This window comes from Thunnus maccoyii, chromosome 18 (genome assembly GCF_910596095.1).
Source record: "Thunnus maccoyii chromosome 18, fThuMac1.1, whole genome shotgun sequence".
Taxonomy (NCBI): domain Eukaryota; kingdom Metazoa; phylum Chordata; class Actinopteri; order Scombriformes; family Scombridae; genus Thunnus; species Thunnus maccoyii.
Window position 1 is genome coordinate 7,249,625 of NC_056550.1, and position 7,002 is coordinate 7,256,626.

The 7,002-nt window shown below is 38.9% G+C and overlaps 1 non-coding gene across 1 annotated transcript; it reads right to left on the bottom strand.

Moving 5' to 3' along the window:
• Nucleotides 1–4,983: 4,983 nt before the first annotated feature.
• trnas-aga lies at nt 4,984–5,065 on the bottom strand. The gene has a single exon. It is a non-coding gene; the product is annotated as a tRNA-Ser (tRNA).
• Nucleotides 5,066–7,002: the final 1,937 nt, after the last annotated feature.

The following is a 7,002-nucleotide window of genomic DNA, read 5'->3' on the forward strand; positions in this document are numbered from 1 at the left end:
GGAACTCTTCTTATTTAAGTGTCTCTCGCCTTGTCTTACCTAATGATACTGTTTTTTTTGTTTTTGCTCTTTTTTATTTGCATTTGTTTTGTTTTTTTGTTTTGTTTTGTTTTCAATTAATAAAATGCAATTATTAAAAAATGAGAATCATTTTTGTGGTTTATATTTTAGACATACTTCTTAGAACCGGGTGGTAAGTGGCTCAAAAGTTCACAAACTCACTTATTCACGTTTAGTAGCCTGCAGATTCTCAACAAGAGGAATGTGTTGAGTCATCATAACAGTTTTACACTCGCCAACCTGAAGTGTTTCAACCTTTTCTTTCTTTTCTATAACTATTGTTCCTCCAAAATGAAAATCTAAAACCTGAAATACATACACGATAGCGTATATTAAAAAAACAAAAGAGCTGCAGCTATAACAGTCATTGCCTGCAGGTGATGTGTCAAAACTTCAGCCACAGTTCCTTTCTTTGCCTGTAGGTGGCAACGGCAGCAGTACATTTTCACTTTCAAGCTGCTGTTGCTTTTCTCACCACATTAGCGAGCCTGGTTTTGGGTGCATTGCATCAGTGGCATTGTATGTTATTGCTTATTAATGAAGTATCTAACGAGAGGGAGTATACTGGTGTTCTCCAAAAAATCGAGAGTACTTAAATCGCTGACTAATTTGCTAAACAGCGGCCTCTGTGGCCACAAATGGTAATTACAGGATGACACATTGAATTTCCCTCCATTTCCAGTACAAAGTGTTAACGTTTTGTTTTACTTTTGTGACAAAACCATTGAAATGTTTGTGGTATGCTAAAATGTAGTGTAATAGCATGAGAAGATTTCAGCAAGCTAACACAGCAATATGTAGCTATACCTAAAGTTTGCTAACATTAGCCACCATATGCTAGTGTACAAATCAGAGCAAGACATTTCATGTCTTATAAATTCAGCTCGATATTAAGAGGAGAAATTTATTTTTCCTTGCTTTTTTCCATCGCTGCTGACCATTTTTCAATGCTATTTGTGTCAGATTTATAAATGCATCTTCACACCTAGACAGCCGGTGGTTTCCACATGTCAGTGCAGTATGGTAATCATTTTGCAGACTCGAAACTTGCGTGTGATGAGTAAACCATCACAGTGAAAGTCTGTGGAGTTTGGATCATTGGCAGATCTGCTGTTGCTCGTTAATGCAGTTGAAAGCGCAAATTTGTTTTTCATTTGTGAATGGCGGTTCTTTGTTCGTGGGAACCTTTAGAAAATACCAGGATTTGAGAGCCGCAGTCATTAGCTGTGGTTGTAAAATCAAACCCGGAAAACACCAATGTCACAAAAAGAACAGAGCAGCTCACCAGCACAACATCTTTTCAAGACAACCCATGCTCTGAGCTGTGCATAACCATAATGATCTTACTCACTGTGATGGATTGGCTGTCTGAAGCCAGTTTAAAGACTAGATTTTTCAATTCCTTGCTGAAACAGGAGTCACAGGGGGGAAAAAGCACACAAAAACAGTACAGTATGCTCATTTGGTCTGTAATAAATGGACTAAAACATGAAAAATGCCCATATGGTCATATGAGGCATTTGACCTTTTTGACATCCTAGCTTTGGGTGATCTTGCCCATCCAGATGTAGCTACTGCTGCTGGTGTTGTATGCAATCATCTTGGCTGTAATCTGAAAATGCGCTGCATCCTCTACCTATGACCAAAAGGGAATTCTTAAAGATACCAGGGCATCGGCAGTGACTCAGTCAGTAATTTTAGCAAAACGCCAACTCAATACATGAGGCCTCATTTCATTATGAAACCCATCCGAAGCATCTCTCTTGCTCTTGAGGTGCAGATTATGTGCATGTGTCAGTTGATCCGAGGGTGCAGCGAAGAGGAAGCGGATGATTTCATTTCTTGTAGAGAGACGCCCCGGGGTGCTATGCATGCTGCACTCTGCTGCAGCACAGTGAGATCTTTAACATCATGTTAGCCACGGTCTGGTGCACTGTCTGCTCCACATTTTGACTTTAGCACTCTGAGTACCACTGTAGCTCTTCCCCCCAATCTGGCTCCTCTCCGCTTTCGTTTTTGTCACCGGCTGCCTTAAGCAGACAGTTACATCAGTGCTGCTGTCCTCTTTCTGGCCTTCTCATCTGGAATCTATTCTAGTTCTTAAAGATCCCCTCCAGATATGTTTTAACATGTATATAAAATACTCTGAATAATCATTTGTGTCTGATACGGTTTTTCCACAAAAAATTCAGTTATTAAAATCCGTAAAATTGCATCTCCTCGTTCTCCCCCATTAAAAATTCCTGAATCTATGAATATAAAAATATTGTAAATTTCAAAAGTTTAACTGCTGGACACAAGATGTCTCCTATTTCACTGTAAAGTCCATTCTCAGTGTTTGTGCATTGGAGGCTTCAGGTTTCCACATCACACTTTTTAAGTTGAATATTGGACCAGGATTGGCTTCCAAACTAGTCGTGATGTCACAAATCATGCTCATAGGTTGACCATTAAAATCTGATTTTCAATTAGCTCAGAGAAACTTTCTACTTTCAGCAGATTAATGTGAAAACATCTTTCTAGTGTCCAACTCTGTATATACATCATTCTGCACAGTGAAGCTCAAACATCCAACTGAAGGAACAAGAAGAAAAACACATTATTGAGCGGAAGGCGACTTTAAAGATATCAGCTCGCTCCAGTGCTTCCATTCATCCTAATGCCATCTACCAGTAATGTAACCCAGTGGCCTCTGTTAACCACTGGTGGCCCTGACAGCAATTCAGACAAAATTAAAATCAAGGTTTTCTGAGTACATTGTGCACGCAAAACTACATAAAAAAAATAAGTCTCACCTAAGTATGAGAGGCTTTAATAGAGTGTAAGACCCAAGCACAAGCACTCTACCCCGGGGGGTTTTGCCTCTCCAGCTGGACGAGGCTGTTTGGTGCAGTTTTAGTAGTCGACAACAGGCACATGCCAGCATTAAAAGCCTGTTTTGACATTTTAAGATGATTTGAGGATTTGCAAGTGAGGAGGACATTTCGTGCAGGGTTGAGAAGATTATTATCAGCGTGTGAACTAGTGTGACCCGTTTGTGCGAGTTTCCTCAGCATCATAATTATAGCCACTGATGGTTTCAATTCAATGTAGACGGACACATGTTGACATGTTTGTTCATAGACAGCTAGATATTGTTTGAGGTTGGTAGATGTGAGAAATAAAAGCCAGTGCATGAAAGAGAGATTTGCTGCCCACTATACGTCATCTCTGACTCCAGCTGAGGGTGAAAACAACAAAGACCAGTGGTTGCTTGAGCTCTTTGCAGTCTGTTTCTGCCCATGTTTACTGCTTTTAATGATACCACCTGAGTGGGCAGCAGTCCGCCACCGAGGCGACATTTAACCCTCACTCCCTCAAGCAATATATTAAATCGTGATCCCATGGAAACAATCTGTGTCCCTGTGTAGGTGTCTGATATGTGATAGAGTTATCAGATCACTCGTTTCAACTCTATGAGCACATGCATTTATCTGGCATGCAAAGGTTGAGACCTTCCACTCCACTCCCCACCGGCAAACAGGTAGATGAGATGAGCGCAAACACTCCTGCCCCGTGTTGACCTTTGTGGCTGTTTTGTGGGTGCTTTCAGGGTCACGTTTGAAGTGCCTAAAGTTCATTCAAGATCTAAACTTTCCCGAGCCTCCAGTTAGATCTATCTATCATATGCTGCCATTGTAGTAAGGCAGTTTAACAGAGATATCTTTAAACAGTGCTGCTAGCAAATATCTCACAAATACCTGACAAACATGGCAAAAAAGTCTTTTTTTAAGGTTAAGACAAGTACACAGCATTGAGAGGTGAGGTGTGGGAGGAGAGCTTATCCTGCTAAATCATTTCATATATTAGCATAGAAACACAGCTGCAGACAAATGTTGGGACTCCTGAAATCTTAATATTGCAAATAACAGCATTATTTTAGGTGAATTCGAGTCTGTTTAAGCTGACTTGGTGAACTCACACTGCCGCATGCTTTCTATTGACTCATTTATGGTATATTACTGCCACCTACTGGCTCATCTCCACTGTTTGTGATGTCACTTTTCTGTAATTTCCAGTATACCGGTAATAACGAAAGTGTGAACATGTGGAGTGGGAGAACTTGTGTGTGGGCACACGTTGCACCATGATTCACTGGTGATCACATTTTCAGGTTTGTATGCAGAGTGAAAATAATAAAGACTGTAGCCTCCATCATCAGGGAAAAAGGACTTAAATTCTCAGCACAGATTTTATTTTGCTTTAGTTATGTGCATGTATTTGGCCTTGAATGCAACTTTTGAATTGCAATTTGCCACCTAGTTTGAATCTGAAAGCACAAAACAGTCACAAGGGTCAACATGGGGCAGATGTGTGTCTGTGTCTATCAGTCTAATTTGCAAAATTAAGGCAGCAAAATCTGACATGATAAAATACAGGCAATAAAGATAATTCTAAAAGATACTACCAAATTCGTTCAACCAGTGAGAATGCATGTCAGAAAAATATAACATATGGATATATTTAAGTATAAAATGGTCATATCGCCTGCTGTATTCCTTCAGTGCATTCTTTTCCGCCATGTTGAATTGTATGTATAATTGAACCAGCGTGTGACAAAGTACACGGACTCAAACACAAAACAACACCTGCCTCTAAAAGAAAAGCGTAGTCTCCACGAATGGTTAAAAATCTGGACTGTATGTGTTGAAATCAAATCCACAGCGATACCATGCAGTTGAGCAGCAGGGGGCGCTGTTTCATTATTTTTAACTAACATAGTAGTGATTTCAGTCACGTAGCCGATGATCATTCACTTCCAGTGTTGCCCTGTGAACACGGACAGGACATTTCGCCCACAGATGTAATCATTTTGTGGAAATGTGCTGCTTTAGTTGTGGATCAGAGGTATTATCTGAAGAGAAAGCATAAAAAAAGAATTCTCGTTGTCGGCAGGATTCGAACCTGCGCGGGGAGACCCCAATGGATTTCTAGTCCATCGCCTTAACCACTCGGCCACGACAACCTGCCTACAATGTGTTAGCACAGAGATTATTGAATGTATATCTCAATGTGGAAACAGTTTGTGATGTAGTTCTATCACAGACTGTATAAAAATGATGAGCTATATCTGTGTCATATCATCCAACTACATAGAGTCATATGAATAGTGTGCTGACAACAATGTTGAGTAGGGGCACAAGAACTCTTATTTTACATTTTTATATGTGCAAAGAAATGTAGCCTTATATCTTTATTGTGTATTAAGACCACATTAAACCAGGTCCAGATCAAAAAACATTATACTTGGACCTGTCATTTCCGGACTAGATTACCAAGGAGACTCCTCATTAAGAAACAGTTTCAGATTTGTGAAACCTTTATTCTATTTGTGAAAACTGAAAAAAGGATTTCATGACTTTTTTCCCCATCCAGACCACATTAGACTAGGTCCAGATCAAAAAACATGTATTTAGACTTGTCTGAATTTTGATATTTCTGACATAGGCCACACTAAAGGCATTGTCCCAAGTAGGGGGCATGGCCTTGGAAGATGCAGTGAGGAAGGTTAACCATGGTCAGTTTGACGAAAGGTGAGAGAACATCATTTTGTTTTTAAAAGAAAAATTGGAGGAGTGAGTAAAGAAAATTTACACTATAAAGATATTTTGTGTTTGTAGCCTATTTCAAAAGGTAAAAATTACTTTTCTACCTTTTGTTTTTAAGTGAAAAAGAGGAGCTCTACATGGCCATAACCAACAAAATGAAGAGAATCATGCCATGAATTTCTAGCCAGCCAGTCAGTGAAATTGACCTTTTTTCAGATTTCACAAATAGAATAAAGGTTTTACAAATCTGAAACTGCATCTTAAAAAGTCCTTAGCCTCTCTGTGATAATCTAGTCCAGATTTGACCAGTTTAAGTATAGTGGTTTGGGATCGGGACCTGGTCCAATGTGGTTTGGATGTGAAAAAAAGCAGTGAAATCTCCCCTTGTTGCATTTTCACATATAGAATAAAGTTTTCAAGGTCAATAAGAAAAAATGCTACAGTTTAAAAGGATAAAACTGAGGATCATGATACCCTGTGATGTCCCCTGTCATACTGGAGTATTGGTTTCTTGAGACTTTTTAATACTGAGCAAGCAGGGGCACAGCAAATAGGCAGAAATAGCAATAAGGCTGAAAATCAGTTTACCATGAGTAAGGGCAATAAGAAAGAAATGCTACAGTTAAAATTATCCTGATTTAGGATTGTAAATCAATTAAAGACCATTTCATTCTATGATTCATTCTCATCTCATCTTCCCTCTATTTGTTACATTTTTCAGCTCATGAATTAGCTTGAAAATGGCTGAACAGCGACATCTACAGGCGTTATGCCGCTTTTAAGGTGGACCGGAAAGTTACAATAAGAAGCTGTGACTCGCAAGCTAACTTATACCTAACGGTTGACGTTTGCAGAATAATCTTTCACATGCAAAACTTACGATAAAATGAGCATAGTACATTTCAAGTTATCAGCAGTGTAAGGGAAAGCTACGAGACTTTGCGCCACATTTACTTGACTGCTGTTGCTTTACTCTTCATATTAGCTAGCCTGTGTTTGGGTGTGCTGCATCAGTTATTTATGTTATTGTTTATTGTTGCAGTATATAACAAGAAAGGGAGCATACTACTGTTTCTCCCACAAAAAAGTTAATACATCCATAATGTGTGCATCAAAAACTATACATTTTCCAGAAATATCCCATACATTTTGATTTAAACCTCACACACACAATTTCTGATCCTCCACCTGCAACTCCATCTGCTATTCTTTATATGTGCAACAGAATATAATTTATTATTATTATTATTGTATTTAGATAGCCTTGTAGAATGATTATTAAAATGTATTCTCCTAGAAAATGAGTAGAATGTGATTTAAAAACATGAAACTAATAGTCATTTCTGTCCTTGTT